The 21,616-nt window shown below is 39.7% G+C and overlaps 1 non-coding gene across 1 annotated transcript; it reads right to left on the bottom strand.

Annotated features, from left to right (window-relative positions):
* Window positions 1–20,467: 20,467 nt before the first annotated feature.
* Window positions 20,468–20,571, bottom strand: LOC112780202 (small nucleolar RNA R71). The gene has a single exon (XR_003191054.1). It is a non-coding gene; the product is annotated as a small nucleolar RNA R71 (small nucleolar RNA).
* Between the last annotated feature and the right edge of the window lie 1,045 nt (window positions 20,572–21,616).

Genomic DNA, 21,616 nt, shown 5'->3' with positions numbered 1-21,616 from the left:
TTCTTGTTTTCTGAATGTATGCTTGAATAGTGCATATGTCTTTTGAAGTTGTTGTTTAAGAATGTTAAATATGTTGGCTCTTGAAAGAATGATGACTAGGAGACATGTTATTTGATAATCATAAAAATGATTCTTGAAGCAAGAAAAAGCAGCAAAGAACAAAGCTTGCAGAAAAAAAATGGGCGAAAAAAAAAATAGAAAGAAAAAGAAAAAGCAAGCAGAAAAAGCCAAAAGCTCTTAAAACCAAGAGACAAGAGCAAAAAGCCAATAGCCCTTAAAACCAAAAGGCAAGGGCAATAAAAAGGATCCCAAGGCTTTGAGCATCCGTGGATAGGAGGGCCTAAAGGAATAAAATCCTGGTCTAAGCGGCTAAATCAAGCTGTCCCTAACCATGTGCTTGTGGCGTGTAGGTGTCAAGTGAAAACTTGAGACTGAGTGGTTAAAGTCAAGGTCCAAAGCAAAAAAAGAGTGTGCTTAAGAACCCTGGACACCTCTAATTGGGGACTTTAGCAAAGCTGAGTCACAATCTGAAAAGGTTCACCCAATTATGTGTCTGTGGCATTTATGTATCCGGTGATAATACTGGAAAACAAAGTGCTTAGGGCCACGGCCAAGACTCATAAAGAAGCTGTGTTCAAGAATCATCATACTGAACTAGGAGATTCAATAACACTATCTGAAATCTGAGTTCCTATAGATGCCAATCATTCTGAACCTCAATGGATGAAGTGAGATGCCAAAACTATTCAAGAGGTAAAAAGCTATAAGTCCCGCTCATATGATTGCAGCTATGTTTCATTGATAGTTTGGAATTTATAGTATATTCTCTTCTTTTTATCCTATTTGATTTTCAGTTGCTTGGGGACAAGCAACAATTTAAGTTTGGTGTTGTGATGAGCGGATAATTTATACGCTTTTTGACATTGTTTTTAGTATGTTTTTAGTAGGATCTAGTTACTTTTAGGGATGTTTTCATTAGTTTTTATGTTAAATTCACATTTCTGGACTTTACTATGAGTTTATGTGTTTTTATGTGATTTCAGGTATTTTCTGGCTGAAATTGAGGGACTTGAGCAGAAATCAGATCCAGAGGTTGAAAAAGGACTGCTGATGCTGTTGGATTCTGACCTCCCTGCACTCAAAGTAGATTTTATGGAGCTACAGAACTCGAAACGGCGCTCTTCCAATTGCGTTGGAAAGTAGACATCCAGGGCTTTCCAGCAATATATAATAGTCTATACTTTGGCCAAGAATAGACGACGTAAACTGGCGTTCAACGCCAGCTTTCTACCCAAACCTGGCGTCTAGCGCCAGAAAAGGAGCCAAAACCAGAGTTGAACGCCCAAACTGGCACAAAAGCTGGCGTTCAACTCCAAGAAGGACCTCTACACGTGCAACACTTAAGCCCAGCCCAAGCACACACCAAGTGGGCCCCGGAAGTGGATTTATGCATCAATTACTTACTCATGTAAACCCTAGTAGCTAGTTTATTATAAATAGGACCTCTTACTATTGTATTTGACATCTTTGGATTACCTTATGATCTTTTGATCACGTTTTAGGGGGCTGGCCATCTCGGCCATGCCTAGACCTTCACTTATGTATTCTTAACGGTAGAGTTTCTACACTCCATAGATTAAGGTGTGGAGCTCTGCTGTTCCTCAAAGATCAATGCAAAGTACTACTGTTTTCTATTCAATTCTTCTTATTTCGCTTCTAAGATATCCATTCGCACCCAAGAACGTGATGAAGGTGATGATTATGTGTGACGCTCATCACCATTATCCCCTATGAACACGTGCCTGACAAACACTTCCGTTCTACATGAAATAAGCTAGAATGAATATCTCTTAGACCTCCTAACCAGAATCTTCGTGGCGTAAGCTAGAATGATGGCGGCATTCAAGAGAATCCGGAAGGTCTAAACCTTGTCTGTGGTATTCCGAGTAGGATTCAATGATTGAATGACTGTGACGAGCTCCTAACTCGCGATTGCAGGGCGTTAGTGACAGACGCAAAAGGATAGTAAATCCTATTCCAGCATGATCGAGAACCGACAGATGAATAGCCGTGCTGTGACAGGGTGCGTGAGCATATTATTCACTGAGAGGATAAGATGAAGCCAATGGCAAGGGTGATGCCTCCAGACGATTAGCCGTGCCATGACAGGGCATTGGATCATTTTCCCGAGAGATGACCGAAAGTAGCCATTGACAGTGGTGATGTATCACATAAAGCCAGCCATGGAAAGGAGTAAGACTGATTGAATGAAGATAGCAGGAAAGCAGAGGTTCAGAGGAACGAAAAGCATCTCCATTCGCTTATCTGAAATTCCTACCAATGAATTACATAAGTACCTCTATCCCTAGTCTATTATTTATTATTCGAAAACATCATTATCAATTTATATCTGCCTGACTGAGATTTGCAAGGTGACCATAGCTTGCTTCATACCAACAATCTCCGTGGGATTCGACCCTTACTCACGTAAGGTATTACTTGGACGACCCAGTGCACTTGCTGGTTAGTTGTATCGAAGTTGTGAACCATGGTATTGGCACCATGTTCTTGGCGCCATTGCCAGGGAAAGAAAGAGCCATGAATTTTACATAATTAAAGTGTAATCACAATTACGTGTACCAAGTTGCTCACGTTGCCAGGGATTGTTTGAGCCTGGACATCACAATTTCGTGCACCAGCTTCATAGGTTAACTAAGTGGAATTAAGATACAACTTTCATTATTGTTGAGAGGGATAACTAAGTTGGACTTCTAATTTCCCTTATCTTGCTAAAAGTTGTTTTACAATTATTATTTATTTTTAATTGCCATTTAATTCACTCGTCATTTAAATTACTTGCTTCTCACCTTCTAAACCCCGATTACAACCTTTATAACCAATAATAAGAACATACTTCCTCACAGTTCCTTGAGAAGACGACCCGAGGTTTGAATACTCGGTTAACAATTTTTAAGGGGTTTGTTACTTGTGACACCCAAAACGTTTGTACGAAAGGGATTTTTGTCGGTTTAGAGACTATATCTACAACGCGACTGTTTTTATGACATTCTTTACTGGCAGAAATCACGATCGTCACTTGTCCTATTGCGCTGTGCATTTTAACTCATGATTCCGAGTCCATTATTAGAGAAATTTTTGACTCAGTTTTTCTCTTATTTGACAGTGATTACAGCCAATTTTGAGATTTTTATGAAAATTGCTGTTAAAAAGATATATACTTATCTATATGGGCAATTTTGAAGATTTCTTATACAATTTAACAACTATTTATTTCTAATACCTCGTCTGTGCTTTTACTGTGTTATGGAACTGCCCTTTCTTAAAATACAATTTGACTTTCTAGCGATTTTACTATAGTTCCAATGTACATCTTTATGTGATTATGTATTCGGGTATTTTTCAAAATTTTGGAAAGGAAGGATTTCTCGCTTTTATCCCGGTTGAGTTTCATTTGAGAAAACTTCACTTAACTTATTTTGAATTGAGTTTGGCTTAGCATACTACATAGTTTATGCCATTGTTGTTCTTTTGAAAATGTTGAACTCATAGCTTTCTTCCTATGAACGGACTAAATTCTCTATTAAACCTTCTATCTCTATGAAAGTCATATTTGACTTTGTTTTTAACTAACCTCTTACATTTTATAAATGTTCCTATTGATCTTGGTTTTTGCTCTCTTGTGGATCCCATTTTTATATGAGTCAGTTTGGTTCGTTTCAAAATAGTGCATCGTTTATCCTCTCATTGTCTTTACAAAAGTTTTTAGTCAAAGATTTATCCTTGGGAAATTACTAATGATTGGGTTGTCTTTTCCTATGACTTTTGTATTCTCTTGAATCAATTGAAAGCTTGTTTGATGTCTCATGCCTAGTGGATCTTGTTTGGACTACTTTGGTTTAAGATCCTTTCTTGTATGGCTTGACTTATTTTTTTGCACGTCCTAATCTTTTTGAATATCCTTCGGAGATGGTGATTTCAAGTACACTTTTGAAGTCTTGTTTCAAGCTTTGTTTAAAGAAGTTTTGAATTCTTTTGTAAGAAATTCTAAACGGAATCTATTTCATGTTACTTGATTGAGAGTGAAACCATTATTCGATTTTGACAAAATTGTTCTTAAAGTTGGCATGCGCTATTTTAAATAAAGTTTTGAAAAGCTTCCTTGTTTAGTGGAAACCGGTTCGTTTGTAACGCACCACTTATTTCCTTTACCAAATTGTAAGCAAATTTCTACTTGGGATTTTCTTTTCTAAATAGAGTTTAATTTTCTCTTTCGTCCTTGCTATAATTTTTATAGACGCTTGTTTGAATATGAACTTGGAGAATTTTTGAACAAGCATTTGATTTTATTTCGAGTTTTTATGAATTACTTTTGGTTAGGTTGTGCACCTAATTATCTTTCTAACATATTTGAGGAAATATTTTAGGATCTTAGCCGAACTTGTGTGCATTTTGTTTCTAAAACCATACGTAATCTACTTCAGCATGAAATTGAATTAGAGCAAAGCCACGTTTATACCTTGTTACTCTCTTGAAGGATGTTTGTTGTTTAACTTTTCTTTTAGACTGCGAAGTGATTTTTCGCAAGTTTTTGATTCCTTTAAGAACAATGTATTCAGAAATATTTTAATTATGCTCTTGAATTCTGTGAGCCTTGTCTTAGGTTTGAAATATTCTTTTCTGTAAACCTCATGCTTCATCGACTCAGCTTGAGTTCGTCTCAAACTGATGCGCTGGTTTTCTTCCTATTGATCATGTTGAACTTCTTTGATCCAAGGGTTATCCTTGAAGTTGTCAATTGATTTATTTCTAGCAAACTTCATTGCTTGAACGTCCTTGTTTATCTGGAAATTGGATACATTCCCTTAAATTTATGAGTATTGTCCTTGACAATTGTCTCTCCATTTTAAATCTTGTATCCTTCTGAGTAGACTCGAGAATTGTTTGATATCACGTGCGACTTGTAGACGTAGTGATGCGATGCGTTAGTTCTTTAAGACGTGATATGTGTATACGGAAGTTGAAGCGATAGGTGTACAACGTTATGAGTTGTGGTGTCTTGTTCCTTGCGAACGGGTTTGCGGTTGTCAGGCTTGTGATTGAATATGGAGATTGTAAAGTGCTTCATGGAGTTGGAAAGTTAAAACCTTGAGGCTGATATGAGATTAGCGTGCGGATGTTGAGCACGTCATTTTAGCCCCATCATGTCTTATAGCCTTCGATGCCTTGCTTTACTATCACATGCTCGAACCATGTCATCTTTTGCATTGAGCCTATCTTGTAATGTTTGCTTTGCAATCATACTCCTACCTTTGTACCCTTATGCATACGACAATCCAAGTATTTGAAAATCGTATATATGTTTATGTTTTGGGGATATTTCTGCTTCTTCCTTAAATGTGTTCAAGGGTGAACTGTTATGAAATTCCTTTCGTTTTGTATCAATTCTCGAGGGCAAAAATTTTTATAAGGTGGGTAGAATATAAGACCCAGAAACTTTGAAAAGTCTTATTATGATCAAATCCCAAATAATATAATTATTTATAGCCTTAAATTCAGAAATTATTTTATTAAAGATAATTAAGGCAAGTTTTGATTTATTGAATTTGAGATAAGTTATGATTATTATCCAATTTTACAATTATTGGATTATTTTCTATATTTGAATTATAAAGTTGATATTTATGAAATAATAAGGATTTTATATGATTTGGATTAGATAAGTAATATTTTAAATATTAATACTGCTATTTTGGAAAATGAAGAAATTAAATATATTATTTCTAATTATTTGATTTGGGCATTTTATTGAAAGTAATTTGTAAAAATTGATGATCAAATAGTATTTTCTATATACAATTAGTGTTGGATTTAATTTGGATTTCAATTACTATATTATTCCCAATTTTATTAGAAATTACCAAAATGTCTCTAACCCTAATTTGAATACACCATCCCCTAAAACCCTTCTCCTCACGCTGTGCAGCCACCAGTCTCTCATTCATCCTCTTTGCTGCGCAAACACACACACAGCCGCAGCAGCAGACTCTTCCTTCTTTCACCCTCAGCAAACTCACAGGCATGAAACCCTAATCCTTCCCAACCCAGCTGCCGTACTGAACCTGTTTCCCTTCCTCCTTCCTTTCACACAAACGCAACACAATCAGGAGCAGCAGCAACGCTGCAATGAGAAAGAAGAGAAACTGAAAGGGAGGTCTGAGAGACAAAGGGCTCAGAGGGGAGGGAGACGCCGTCCTTCCTGTCGCTAGAACCGCGAGAAGCGTCACCGCCAAAGATGTGTCGTCGTTCCTGCCCAGTTGTGGTTCTGCCATCCATCACCTCGTTCCGTCACCTGAAGAGAATTGCGACGACGAGAGGGAGAGCTCGTGCGCGAAGGGAGCACGAGAAGGAAGGAAGGTCACGCGATGAGGAGCGCGAACCACCGCGCGGAGCCGCGCCGCTGTGTGCTGTCGCCGTTGCGTCAGAATGCTGCTGCCGTCGAGCTTCGAAGAGAAAGATGGAGGTTGCGTGGAAGATGAGGCGCGATGGTGGTAAGAGGTTCTGCCACCCCTCTGTTGTTGCTGAGCTGCTGCCGCCGCTGTGAAGGCTCCGCCACTGCCCTGTTGCTGCTGGGGAGAAGGAGACCGGAATGGGTAAGTAGGAGGGGTTTCTGCCACCGTTGGAGCTCAGTTGCCGTTGTTGTAATGACCGCCGCGCCTTTGGCTGCCGGGAGCAGTATCGTGGCCGCCAGAACCAGTCTTTCTTGGTAAGCATTTTTGCTTCCGAAACCCCTTCAATTGAGTACTCTGTTATAATCCGTTAGAAATTCTGAGACGTTGGTTACACAGGGTTGAGTCCCAATATTTTCGCGTCTAAATTAAAGCTGCTGTTGGGCCACCGGAGCTTCTGGCCGCTCACGGATCTTTTGTCGGGGCAATTCGAAGTCGTAGCTGCTTCGCTTGTTAGTATAGTAAGTATTTCGCGTTTCGAAAACCCCTGCTTTAGCGTTCGGTTATGTTTGGCTAAAGACCTTGAGGCTTGGTAATGTAGGTTTGAGTTCCGGTGATTTCGTGTCGCATAAGTGTTGCGGAGGCTGCCGTGTCATTCCTTTTATTTCAGTAAGTGTTTTATCTCGGAGATCCTTGCCATTTGTTTTCAGTCATGAGTTTTAAGATTTCTGCGATATTGATGTGATAGGAAGTAATAGCTGAGCTTATACGTGCCGCTGAGGCTATTTCTTATATTGAGAAAAACACGCGGAGTCAGGATTTTGATTGTGATTTCGAGCTGAGGCGAAAAGGTCTCTGAGAGATGTTTGGGTTATGCAATTTGCGTTTTGAGGTAGGGGCGCTTTCCAAAATCTATATTTTATATATTAGAATTATTACATATGGATACTGTTGTGGGAAAATGTGTATTTGGTGATTGTATCAGTCTTATGTATTGTTCGGTTGTTTTATATGATTATGGACGTTTGTTTGACTGGACTGTTGTGTGGTTTTGTGAAACAAAATGCTTTTAAAGTTGATTCTTTTAAAGCTTGAGATTGAGTTTAATCCGTTGGAAATTGATTTGAGTTAAATGGATTTTCTTGAGAATGTGAAAAATAGAATACACTCTTGAATTCAGCCTGGCTTGCTTTAAATGATCTGGTTTTCGATACATGGTTGTTACTGAACCGTTTCCTTGAAACTTTAGGAATGTGTTTATTCGGCTGATAATGATTTGATTTTGAAACAGTTTTCTTGAAATATGGTATTGAGATTGACTGTTGGATTTTGGCCTGCCTTTGAATTGATTTTGGATTTTGGGCTGTTGGAAAAGGATTGTGGAATGGTTTTGTTGGGACCTGAACTGGGTGGCAAAGTCCAAGTTTTAGGGGAGGTGCTGCCGAAATTTCTATAAAATCCGAGTCTTTATTGAATGTTGTCTGGAAAAATGATGAGTTAAAGACTTCTACTATTTTATTTGAATTATCAAGAAAAGGATGGTTCATGCTTTTGAAACGAATTATTAAAGAGGAAATTGTGATTTAGTCTTGCTTCTTAAGAAAGGCATTGTACCTCTTTCAAGAGAAAGTTATTTAGAATGAAACTTATGTTTTAAAGCTGTTTTAAATATGACAAGGGCAATGCCTTTGAATTTGACTTGAGGGTTTCAATTAGAGGAGTTTCAATGACTTTGAAAGAACCTGAATGTCTATTGACAAGTTTCATTTTAAAATGTTTTGAGAAAGGTTTTAAGTACTCTTTGAATTCTGAATTCTTGCAAGACTAAGGCAATTTTGAACAGTTGAAATGCTTTAGAATTTATCATGGGGTTGAAGTTGGTTTTGCCTAAGTAAAGGAAATGGCTTTGAAAGAAGTAAATGATTACATGACTCGGTTTGGCTTAAATCCTATTTTACTACTCAAATTAGAAAGCCAAGGTTTTAATGATTTTAAATAAATTTGACGAAATGAGTTATGTTATTCTCCCCTAAAGACTTGGGACTCTGCCGAGAAACCTTGTTATAAAATCCCATTGTTGGATGGATGATTTTGAATGTTTCAAAATGAATCTTTAACTTTCCATGGTTATGGAGGTTTTGAAAAGAGGATGCCGAGAGTTGCATGGTTTTAAAAGGGGAATTTACCTTGAGTAAAAGTGGCTTATGAGCCTGAGATGATTTGATAAATGAGATCTTTAAAGCCAAGGCTGAAAAGAGTTGAAACTTGATTTCAAAGTGAAATGATTTGAGAAAAAGTGATTCATGGCTTAAATGCCGATTTTATGAATTGATGATGTTGAATGTGGAAGTGCTGTTTTGTTGTGAGCCGGAATGGCTGTGTATGATTATACATATTGGTTTGTTCTGGATTGAACCGTGAGCCGGAATGGCTGCGTATGATATGAATATTGGCTGGTTCTGGAATGAACCGTGAGTCGGATGGCTGAGATGGATGTTGATCCATGGATGAGATTGAATGCATGTCTATGCTGAATCATTGATAAATGTGAATGTTGCACTTCCACTATCGGAGATAAGAGTTTCCCTGGAAGAAAGCAGTGGCTAGCCACCACGTGCTCTAGGTTGAGACCCGAAGCTCTTTTGACCCTATGTCGTAAGTGTGGCCGGGCAATGTGAAAGTCCCGGATGAGCTCGCCCCCGTAAATATTCACCAGTGAAGGTGATGGATATGGATCATGATTATGATCAAGTTTATGATGAGTATAACTCGAGTTGGGGATGCGCGACAGAGGGACAGTCCAATGGTTAGCTACCAGGACTTGTCGGGTTGGCTCTATAATCGACAGATGATATCATCAGCCACTAGGGACAGGCATGCATCATATGCATCTATGTGACATTGTTTGGGTGTGCATATTATACTTGGTTTGCCTATGTGAATAATTGCTAATTGTTCTACTTGCAATAACTGTTTGTTTGTGCTTGAATCTTCCTATTTGTGTTTGCTACTGGGACTCTGTTGGACTGTGGTGATTGGTTGATGGTTGGATTGTTTGGGCCTAGGGTCGTGGTTGAAATGAGATGAACTGATGGTTGATTTTAGTTTTGTGTTTCTGGTTTGGAATAAAATATGAAAGGTTGTTTTGGTTCAGCATAGATAAACCGTTTTGAAAGGCTTTTGAGTTTTTGAGAATTGAACGGTTCTTCTTTCAAAAAAGATTTTCAGACTTTACTTTTACTGTAAACCGTTGTTTTTGAAAAGGAGGCATAAGACAGTTGGTGCACGAATTGTAAATCACACTTTTCACAACTCGTACCACTAACCAGCAAGTGCACTGGGTCGTCCAAGTAATACCTTACGTGAGTAAGGGTCGAATCCCACGGAGATTGTTAGTTTGAAGCAATCTATGGTTATCTTGTAAATCTTAGTCAGTAAATCAATTATAATTATCAGTATGAATTTCGAAGAATAAAAGAGCATGGATTAAATACTTGTTCTGCAGTAATGGAGAATATGTTGGAGTTTTTGGAGATGCTTTGTCTTCTGAATCTCTGCTTTCTCCCTGTCTTCTTCTTCATTCACGCAAGGTTCTTTCTATGGCAAGCTGTGTGTTGGTGGATCACCGTTGTCAATTGCTACCATCCGTCCTCTCAGTGAAAAAAGTCCAGGTGCGCTGTCACCACATGGCTAATCATCTGTCGGTTCCCACTCATGCTGGAATAGGATCCATTGATCCTTTTGCGTCTGTCACTACGCCCAGCCCTTTTGAGTTTGAAGCTTGTCACAGTCATTCAATCCCTGAATCCTACTCGGAATACCACAGACAAGGTTTAGACTTTCTGGATTCTCATGAATGCTGCCAATGGATTCTAGCTTATACCACGAAGATTCTGATTAAGGAATCCAAGAGATGTTTATTCAATTGAAGGTAGAACGGAGGTGGTTGTCAGGCACGCGTTCATAGATTGAGGATGATGATGAGTGTCACGGATCATCACATCCATCATATTGAAGTGCGAATAAACATCTTAGATAGAAACAAGCGTGTTTGAATAGAAAACAGAAATAGTTGCATTAATTCATCGAAACACAGCAGAGCTCCTCACCCCCAACAATGGAGTTTAGAGACTCATGCCGTCAAAGAATACAAAGTTTAGATCTAAAATGTCATGAGATCCAAAATAAATCTCTAAAAGTTGTTTAAATACTAAACTAGTAACCTAGGTTTACAGAAAATGAGTAAACTATGATAGATGGTGCATAAATCCACTTCTGGGGCCCACTTGGTGTGTGCTGGGGCTGAGACTAAAGCTTCTCACGTGCATAGGGCTGTTTTGGGCGTTCAATGCCAGCTTTGGATCCAATTCTGGCGTTGAACTCCAACTCCTAACTTGTTTCTGGCGCTGGACGCCAGACAGCAGCATGGAACTGGCGTTGAACGCCAGTTTACGTCATCTATCGTTGAGCAAAGTATGGACTATTATATATTGCTGGAAAGCCCTGGATGTCTAATTTCCAACGCAATTAAAAGCGTGCCATTTGGAGTTCTGTAGCTCCAGAAAATCTACTTTGAGTGAAGGGAGGTCAGAATCCAACAGCATCAGCAGTCCTTTTTCAGCCTGAATCAGATTTTTGCTCAGCTCCCTCAATTTCAGCCAGAAAATACCTGAAATTACAGAAAAACACACAAACTCATAGTAAAGTCCAGAAATATAAATTTTGCCTAAAAACTAATGAGAATAAACTAAAAACTAACTAAAATATACTAAAATATATATGAAATTAACCCCAAAAAGCGTATAAAATACCCGCTCATCACAACACCAAACTTAAACTGTTGCTTGTCCTCAAGCAACTAGATAAATAAAATAGAACACAAATGAGTCAAGAAACAATAATATCTCAGAGTTTTTGAGTGAAGCTCAGATTCTAATTAGATGAGCGGGGCTAGTAGCTTTTTGCTTCCGAACAGTTTTGGCACCTCGCTTTATCCATTGAAGCTCAGAGTGATTGGCATCTATAGGAACTTAGAATTCAGATAGTGTTATTGATTCTCCTTTTTTAGTATGATGATTCTTGAACACAGCTACTTTATGAGTCTTGGCCGTGGCCCTAAGCACTTTGTTTTCCAGTATTACCACCGGATACATAAATGCCAGAGACACATAATTGGGTGAACCTTTTCAGATTGTGACTCAGCTTTGCTAAAGTCCCCAATTAGAGGTGTCCAGAGTTCTTAAGCACACTCTTCTTTTTGCTTTGGACCTTGACTTTAACCGCTCAGTCTCAAGTTTTCACTTGACACCTTCACGCCACAAGCACATGGTTAGGGACAGCTTGGTTCAGCCGCTTAGACCAGAATTTTATTCCTTTAGACCCTCCTATCCACTGATGCTCAAAGCCTTGGATCCTTTTTATTACCCTTGCCTTTTGATTTTAAGGGCTATTGGCTTTTTTTTTGCATGCTTTTGTTCTTTGCTGCTTTTTCTTGCTTCAAGAATCATTTTTATGATTTTTCAGATTATCAATAACATGTCTCATGTTCATCATTCTTTCAAGAGCCAACATATTTAACAGTCTTAAACATCAAATTCAAAAGACATATGCACTGTTCAAGCATTCATTCAGAAGACAGAAAGCATTGCCACCACATGTAAATAATTAGAATGTTCTTATTAAAAACTCGAAAATTATTGCCTCTTATTCTAAAGAAATTCTTCTATTTTATTCATGTTTGATGATGATGAGAAAATTAAATTATAGCTTAATTGGAGATAAAATCAAAAGTATAGATACTAATTACTACTATATGACTCCTAAGGTAAAACTAGAATAAGAACAGTTATCACAGAGTTAAGGCTAAGATTGGAATTTAACAACCTTTGTTCTGGGGAGTGGATGTTCCTCTAATCTGTGGGGTGCTTGGTCCTTCAAGAGATAATTTCTGGTGCTTCAATTCCCTTAAGTCGCGCCCTTGCTCCTCCTGTTCTTTAATCAAATAGCAAAAAATGCTACTTTGTTCCTTCTATTCTTTTATTATTTGTTCCATAGCTTCTTGCATCTTGGTGACTAATGTTTCAAGATACTCCCAGTATTCAGATTCAGGAATTTCTGGGAGAAATTCCTGTGTTTTCTTCTTGATGGGGTCATCCTGTGCTTGTTGTTTTTCCATTGATGCTTTGGTGATTGGTCGCTCAATTGAGATGTACTCAGTTATTCCCATCCTTACTCCAGCATCCTTGCAGAGCATAAAAATCAAGCTTGGATAAGCCAACCTGGCATCTTTGGAATTTTTATTTGCAATTTTGTAAAATTCAGTTGAAATCAATTGATGAACTTCCACTTCTTTTCCCATCATGATGCAATGGATCATCACTGCTCTTCTGATAGTGACTTCAGAACGGTTGCTAGTGGGCAGCAGAGAATGCCCAATGAAATCCAGCCATCCTCTGGCGACTGGTTTGAGATCTTCTCTTTTGAGTTGATTAGGAACACCCTTCGTGCTGGTGGTCCACCTGGCTCCAGGGATGCATATGTCCTCTAGAATCTTATCCAGGCCCTTGTCTGTTCTCATCATTCTCCTATTGAAGGAGTCTGGATCATCTTTCAGCTGAGGTAGCTTTAAGATCTCCCTGATTTTGTCAGGGTGGGTATGAACAATCTTTCCTCTGACCACGGTCCGATAGTCATAGATATCAGATCCAGATAGTCTTTGCCTGTCTGTATGCCACATATTAGCATAGAACTCCTGGACCATATTCCTTCCCACTTTTATTTCAGGATTGGCTAGGATCTCCCAGTTCCTGATTCGAATTTGCTCCTGGATCTCCGAATATTCGTCTTCTTTCAGATGGAATCTGACTCCGGGATCACTGATCTTAGACCCATTATTTTGTAATAATGGTCTGAATGTTCTTTAGTTAAGAACTTCCCTTGATTCCAAAGTGGTTTCGGAACACTCTCTTTCTTGCCTCTTGGAGTGGGTTGTTTTCCTTTAGGAGCCATGATCTTAGTGATCACGGATGAGCACACCAAACTTAGAAGTTTGCTTGTCCTCAAGCAAAAAGAAAAGAAAGAAGAGGGAGAGAAGGAGAGCTAGGTGCAATGGTGGATGGGAGGGGAGGGAGACCGAACCTAAATTTAAAGGGAGGGGGGTGGGTTTTCAAAAAAATAGGGAGAAAGATAAGATAGAAGATATGATTTTTAGAAAAAAAATATGATAAGAAAAGATATGGTTTAAAATTGAAAAGATATGAAAGATATTTGAAAAAGATAGATTTGGAATTTTGAAAAAGATAGTATGGGGATTTGAAAAAGATATTGCTTAGTTGAAAAGATTTTTGAATGAAAAGAGAGAGATTTGTTTTGAAAATTTTGAAAAAGAGTTAGTTGGATTGAAAAAGGATTTGTGCTTATGGATTAAGATACATTTAATATTTTTAAAGAAGAGTTTTTAGAAATTAGGGATTTTAGAAATCAGGGTTCTTAACATGTTTATGCAAGAAATCATGAACTGGAACATGAAAATTAGGATTAAAATGAAAAATATGAAAAAAAAAACGAATTTACCTCCTCCCCACCATCCTGGCGTTTGAACGCCCAAACGCTGCATGTTTTGGGCGTTCAATGCCCAAATGCTGCTTCTCCTAGGCGTTCAACGCCCAGCTGCTGCTTATTTCTAGCGTTGAACGCCAGGAAGTCCTTTGTTACTGGGCGTTTTTCTAAACGCCTAGAACGCTGTAAATCTGGCGTTAACGCCCAGAAAGAGCTTCTTTCTGGCATTCAACGCTCAGATGGCTATCCTTACTGGCGTTCAACGCCCAGTGGATGCTTCTGTTGGGCGTTGAACGCCCAAAACAGACTTTTACTGGCGTTTTCTTGCCAGTGAGCTCTTTTTTTCTCTGTTTTGCGTGCAGAATCCTTCTGTAACCCTATGAACTTATACAATTGACTCTTTACCTTAGGATCAATGAACTTTATATAAACAAATAAAATCAAGAATATGGCAAAATGCTTAGAGGAAGTGATGCCCCATGGCTGGGTTGCCTCCCAGCAAGCGCTTATTTATTGTCTTTAGTTAGACCTTGCTGAGCTTTTAATCTAGCTTCAGCCTTGAGCACTCTTGCTCAACATTCCCTTCAAGATAGTGCTTGATTCTCTGTCCATTAACAATGAACTTCTTATCAGAATCAATATCTTGAAGTTCCACATAACCATATGGTGATACACTTGTAATCACATATGGTCCCCTCCACTGGGACTTCAGTTTCCCGGGAAATAGCCTGAGCCTAGAGTTAAACAACAGAACCTTTTGTCCTGGTTCAAAGATTCTAGATGACAGCTTCCTGTCATGCCATTTTTTTTATTTTTCTTTATAAAGCTTGGCATTTTCGAAAGCAGTGAATCTGAATTCCTCTATTTCATTTAGCTGGAGCAATCTTTTTTCTCCAGCTAATTTGGCATCAAAGTTTAGGAATCTGGTTGCCCAGTAGGCTTTATATTCCAGTTCCACGGGCAGGTGACATGCCTTACCATACACAAGTTGGTATGGAGAGGTCCCTATAGGAGTCTTGAATGCTGTTCTGTAAGCCTACAGAGCATCATCCAAGCTTCGTGCCCAATCCTTTCTACGGGTACTTACAGTCCATTCCAGGATTCTTTTTAGCTCTCTGTTAGAGACTTCAGCTTGCCCATTAGTTTGTAGATGATATGGAGTTGCCACCTTGTGGCAAATCCCATACCAGACCATGGCAGAGTAAAGCTGTTTATTGCAGAAGTGAGTGCCCCCATCACTGATTAGTACTCTAGGGATCCCAAACCTGCTGAAGATATGTTTCTGGAGGAACTTCAGCACTGTTTTAGTATCATTGATGGGTGTGGCAACAGCCTCTACCCATTTTGATACGTAGTCAACTGCCACCAGAATATAAGTGTTTGTGTATGATGGTGGGAAAGGCCCCATGAAGTCAATTCCCCATATGTCAAACAACTCAATCTCCAAGATTCTTTGTTGAGGCATGGCATAACCATGAGGCAGATTACCAGCTCTTTGGCAATTGTCACAGTTTCGTACAAACTCTCGGGAATCTTTATAGAGTGTGGGCCAATAGAAGCCACATTGGAGGACCTTGGTGGCTGTTCGCTCACCTCCGAAATGGCCTCCATATTGTGATCCATGGCAATGCCATAGGATCCTTTGTGCTTCCTCTCTAGGCACACACCTACGGATTATTCCGTCTGCACATCTCTTAAAGAGATAGGGTTCATCCCACAAGTAGTACTTTGCATCAGTAATTAATTTTTTCTTTTGTTGCCTGCTGTACTCTTTGGGTATGAACCTTGCAGCTTTATAGTTTGAAATGTCTGCAAACCATGGTGTTTTCTGAATGGCAAATAAATGCTCATCCGGAAAAGTCTCAGAGATCTCAGGAGAGGGGAGGGACGTCCCTTCTACTGGCTCTATCCGGGACAGATGATCAGCCACTTGGTTCTCTGTCCCTTTTCTGTCTCTTATTTCTATATCAAACTCTTGTAGAAGCAACACCCATCTTATGAGCCTGGGTTTTGAATCCTGCTTTGTGAGTAGATATTTGAGAGCAGCATGGTCAGTATACACAATCACCTTTGATCTTACCAAGTATGATCTAAACTTGTCAATGGCATAAACCACTGCAAGCAATTCTTTTTCTGTGGTTGTGTAATTTTTCTGGGCATCATTTAAAATGCGGCTAGCATAATAAATGACGTGCAGAAGCTTGTCATGCCTCTGCCCCAGCACTGCACCAATGGCGTGGTCACTGGCATCACACATTAGCTCAAATGGTAATGTCCAGTCTGGTGCAGAAATAACTGGTGCTGTGACCAGCTTGGCTTTCAGCGTTTCAAACGCCTGCAGACACTCTGTGTCAAACACAAATGGCGTGTCAGCAGCTAGCAGATTGCTCAGAGGTTTTGTGATTTTTGAAAAATCCTTTATAAACCTCCTATAGAATCCTGCATGCCCCAGAAAGCTTCTGATTGCCTTAACATTTGCAGGAGGTGGTAATTTTTCAATTACCTCTATATTTGCTTGATCCACCTCTATTCCCTTGTTTGAAATTTTATGCCCAAGGACAATCCCTTCAGTCACCATAAAGTGACATTTTTCCCAGTTTAAAACCAGGTTGGTCTCTTGGCATCTTTTCAGAACTAGTTTCAGGTGATCAAGACAGGAGCTGAATGAGTCTCCATATACTGAGAAGTCATCCATGAAGACTTCCAGAAATTTTTCCACCATATCAGAGAAAATAGAGAGCATGCATCTCTGGAAGGTTGCAGGCGCATTACACAGCCCAAATGGCATCCTTCTATAAGCAAACACTCCAGATGGACATGTGAATGCTGTTTTCTCTTGATCCTGGGGATCTACTGCAATCTGGTTATAGCCTGAGTAGCCATCCAAAAAGCAGTAATAATCATGACCTGCCAATCTTTCTAGCATCTGGTCTATGAATGGTAAAGGTAAATGATCCTTTCTGGTGGCTGTATTGAGCCTTCTATAGTCAATACACATGCGCCACCCTGTAACTGTTCTTGTAGGAACCAGTTCATTCTTTTCATTATGAACCACTGTCATTCCTCCCTTTTTGGGGACAACTTGAACAGGGCTCACCCAGGGGCTATCAGAAATAGGATAAATAATCCCAGCCTCCAGTAATTTGGTGACCTCTTTCTGCACCACTTCCTTCATGGCTGGATTTAGCCGCCTCTGTGGTTGAACCACTGGTTTAGCATTATCCTCCAATAAGATTTTGTGCATGCATCTAGCTGGGCTTATGCCTGATGCCAGGGCATCTTGGCCAGTTTCACTGACCTTTTCTTTACTGTTTTTAGGTTAGTTTCATGCATTTCCTTAGGAAATAAGCTAGTTTTGGGTAGATATTCACCTACACCTTGATTCAAGCATACATTGTGCATTTTACATTATTTCATGAGATTTTGCATGAATTTAGTGACAAATTGTATGCTGCATTACCCATGACTTGGACTAGAACTTTGATGCACTCTGTTGCTTGATTTCAGGACCAAAGGAAGCAAGGAAAGGGAGGTAACTTGCAAGGTTAATGAGAAAAGTGATTGCCAATAACACTCTCAAAGCCATCATTGCCCACCTTAAGAGTCACGTTAACTAAGTTAACGTGCACTCTAACGTGGAGAAGGGAAGTTGAGCCAACGTTAGTGACACTTAACATTGTCACTAACGTTGGCAAACACTCATGAGTGGCCATGTTAGAGCCCACGTTAACCTAGTTAACGTGGCCTCTAACGTTAAAGGGGGAAGAGAAGCCAACGTTAGTGACATTCAACATTGTTACTAACGTTGGCCTAAGGATGCAACACACAACGTTAACTTCCACGTTAACTTGGTTAACGTGGGAGCTAACGTAAGAAGTGAGAGTTGTCGACAACGTTAGTGACACTCAGCATCGTCACTAACGTTGGAAGCAACCACACAACCCCCAAGGAGCCACGTTAACTTCCACGTTAACTTAGTTAACGTGGAAGCTAACGATGAGGAATGAATGATGAGCCAACGTTAGTGACACTCAACATTGTCACTAACGTTGGGATGGCTAAGAATGGCCACGTTAGAAGCCACGTTAACCTAGTTAACATGGACTCTAACGTGAGATCTAGGGGCACATTGGAACGTTAGTGACAATGTTGAGTGTCACTAACGTTCTCGACGTTTGGCAAGGCCACGTTAGAAGCCACGTTAACCTAGTTAACGTGGGCTTTAACGTGAAGCAAAAAGGGGCACACTGGAACGTTAGTGACAATGTTGAGTGTCACTAACATTCTCGAAGGTTGGCAAGGCCACGTTAGAAGCCACGTTAACCTAGTTAACGTGGGCTCTAACGTGAGGCAAAGGGGTACATTGGAACGTTAGTGAAAATGTTAAGTGTCACTAACGTTCTCGAACTTACACTTTCACTAAATGTTAACACCCCTAACGCTCTGAGCTAAAGTCTCTGCCCACTTAGCACTTTCTCTCTGCAAGTAAAGCCAAGCCCAAATGAAGAAAAGAACTGCTTCAAACTCAAGACCCAAAGGCCCAAGACTTGAAGAGCAAACTAGAAGCTGAGAAGAGTAGTATATATAGGAGTAGCTTTGAATTGATAAAGAGGCTGGAAAGTTGGAAAAAGAGAATTACTCTCTGTATTTTACTTTCTCTGCAATTTCTAGTTCTATGATGTATTCTCCATCTTTATTTTCATTTTCTAGAGCTATGAACAACTAAACCCCTTTCATTGGGTTAGGGAGCTCTGTTGTAATTTGATGGATCAATACTAATTTTCATTATTCTTCTTCTATCTTTTCTCTTGATTTTACTTGAAAGCTTTCGATCTTCATCCAATTGAGTAGTTATCTTGGAAGAGAAGCTATTCAAACTTGGATCTCTTTTGAACCTTGAAAGAGGAATGAAGAGATCAAGCTAGAATTGCTTTCTCATGCTGGACCAAATTGGGTTTGGATGGGTATGTGACTATAACCCTCTCAATACTTGATTTGGGAAATGAATGTGGTATAATCAGTGACCATACTTCATCTCTTCTCATGAGCAATTGACCAAGGAATTGGCTATTGATCAAGATTTGAGAGATTGAATTGCAAGAAATTGTAATTCAATCACTTAAGATTGCCAAGGAGATCAATGAGTGCATTGATTGAGGAAGAGATGAAAATGAACTTGATCTGGAGAATTGCAACATCTCCTAAGCCCAATGAACTCCCCATCTCTGATCTTACCCGTTCTCTTTAATTTCTGCCATTTACTTTTTTGAGCAAATCCCCCATTCCCATTTACAATTCTGCAATTTATTTTCAGTCATTTACTTCCAGTCCTTTAATTCTAGCATTTACTTTTCTGTTATTTACATTCCCGCCATTTTATTTTCTGCAACTCTCAACCCAAATTCTGGATTCGCTCAACTAGAACATTCTTCTAATTAAAGTTGCTTGATCAATCAATCCCTGTGGGATTCGACCTCACTCTATTATGAGTTTTTACTTGACGACAAATTCAGTACACTTGCCGAAAGGAGATTTGTTGAGAGACAAGTTTTTCGCGCATCAAGTTTATGGCGCCGTTGCCGGGGATTGATTGTGCATCAACAATGATTAAATTGGAAGATCACTAGATTGAGCATTTTTATTTTTGTGAATTTCATTTTTTGTTTGAGTGATTTACTTTTTGTTTTAGTTAAACTTCTTCCCTTCCCTCTCTACTCTTTTGTTTTTCTTTGTTATTTTCAATTCTATTTTCTAACCCACTAACTGTTTGATATTTTGCATCACCCACAACTAACAGTAATTCTGACACAAATACTTTTTGCACCTATCTTTTCTTGCTTGCACTTGATGGTTGTATGACAGGGAGAAGAAGTGGGGCTTCAACTTCCTTCGATTCTGAACCTGAGAGGACCTTCCTTAGATTAAGGAGGGAGGCAAGAGGAAAGAAAGTGGTTGGTGCTGAGGAAGAAGAGGAATTCTTTGAACCAAACATGGAAGACAACATGGAAAACCATCATGAAGAAGAAGATCACAACCATGGGGGAGGAGGTAGAGCAAATCATGCTGGGGAGGATAGAAGAGTTTTGGGCTCTAACATCAATCCAAACCCAGGCAATTGTGGAAGTAGCATCCAAAAGCCAACAATCCATGCCAACAACTTTGAACTTAAACCACAGCTCATCACCCTCGTTCAGAACAACTGTTCGTTTGGAGGAGGTGTTCAAGAAGACCCCAATCAACATTTGACCACCTTCCTGAGAATATGTGACACAGTGAAGTCTAATGGTGTTCACCCTGACGCCTATAGACTGCTCCTATTTCCATTCTCACTTAGGGACAAAGCAGCCAAGTGGCTGGAATCTTTCCCAAGGGAAAGCTTGACAACTTGGGAAGACGTGGTGAACAAATTCTTAGCAAGATTTTACCCTCCTCAATGAATCAATAGGCTGAGAGCTGAGGTCTAAACTTTCAGGCAACAAGATGGTGAGACTCTATATGAAGCATGGGAGAGGTTTAAAGACCTAACAAGGAGGTGTCCACCTGACATGTTCAACGAATGGGTGCAGCTGCACATTTTCTATGAAGGACTCTCTTATGAGTCAAAGAAGGCCGTAGACCATTCATCCGGAGGATCTTTGAACAAGAAGAAGACTATTGAGGAAGCCATAGATGTTATTGAGACAGTAGCAGAGAACGACTACTTCTATGCTTCCGAAAGAGGGAACACAAGAGGAGTAATGGAGCTAAATAATGTAGATGCTCTGTTGGCCCAAAACAAGCTCATTACCCAGCAGCTGGCTGACCTCACCAAGAAGATGGAGATGAACCAAGTAGCAACAATCTCCACTTCATCAACAACCCAAGAAGGAGTGAATGAAGAAGCAGAGGGGAGTCAGGAGCAAGCCAACTACATTGGGAATTCACCAAGGAAAAACTATGATCCATACTCCAAGACCTACAACCCTGGATGGAGAAACCACCCAAACTTTGGGTGGGGAAGTGAGCAAGATCAAAACCAAGACCAGAGATGTTACAACTCCAACAACAATGCAGCTCATCAGCAGTTCACACAGAGGACATCTCAACACCCCCACAACAACACTTCTTCACACGCTTATCAAAACCAAAACGGCACATCTGCTCCAAATCACTCATCAATTGATGACAAGCTCTCTAAGATTGAGGCCTTACTTGAAGGAATATGCCAAGAGATTCAAGAAAATAAGGTGTTCAAAGAGGAGGTGCGAGCCAATATTAAGAACCAGGGAGAGACCATTAGGAAGCTGGAATTTCAGGTGGGATATTTAGCTGAGAAGATTCCCAAACCTACTGATAGCTTCCCAAGTGACACGGAGAAAAACCCCAAAGGAGAAGCAAAGAAAGTAAGATGGGAAGATTGCAAAATGGTCACTACAAGTGATCAAGAGACTGAAGACAAGCAAAACACATTTTTTCGAACAACCTGAAGACAACTCAACAAACGAGGAGGATAAAGATCACCAAGAACCAGAAATCTCACAACAAGAGCTGCTGAAGCTCTATGCACCCTTCCCTCAACTACTCAATGGTGCTGTGGGAAAAAGAATATACTC

This window comes from Arachis hypogaea, chromosome 19, assembly GCF_003086295.3.
Source record: "Arachis hypogaea cultivar Tifrunner chromosome 19, arahy.Tifrunner.gnm2.J5K5, whole genome shotgun sequence".
Lineage (NCBI taxonomy): Eukaryota > Viridiplantae > Streptophyta > Magnoliopsida > Fabales > Fabaceae > Arachis > Arachis hypogaea.
This window is presented reverse-complemented; position numbering and strand designations above follow the sequence as displayed.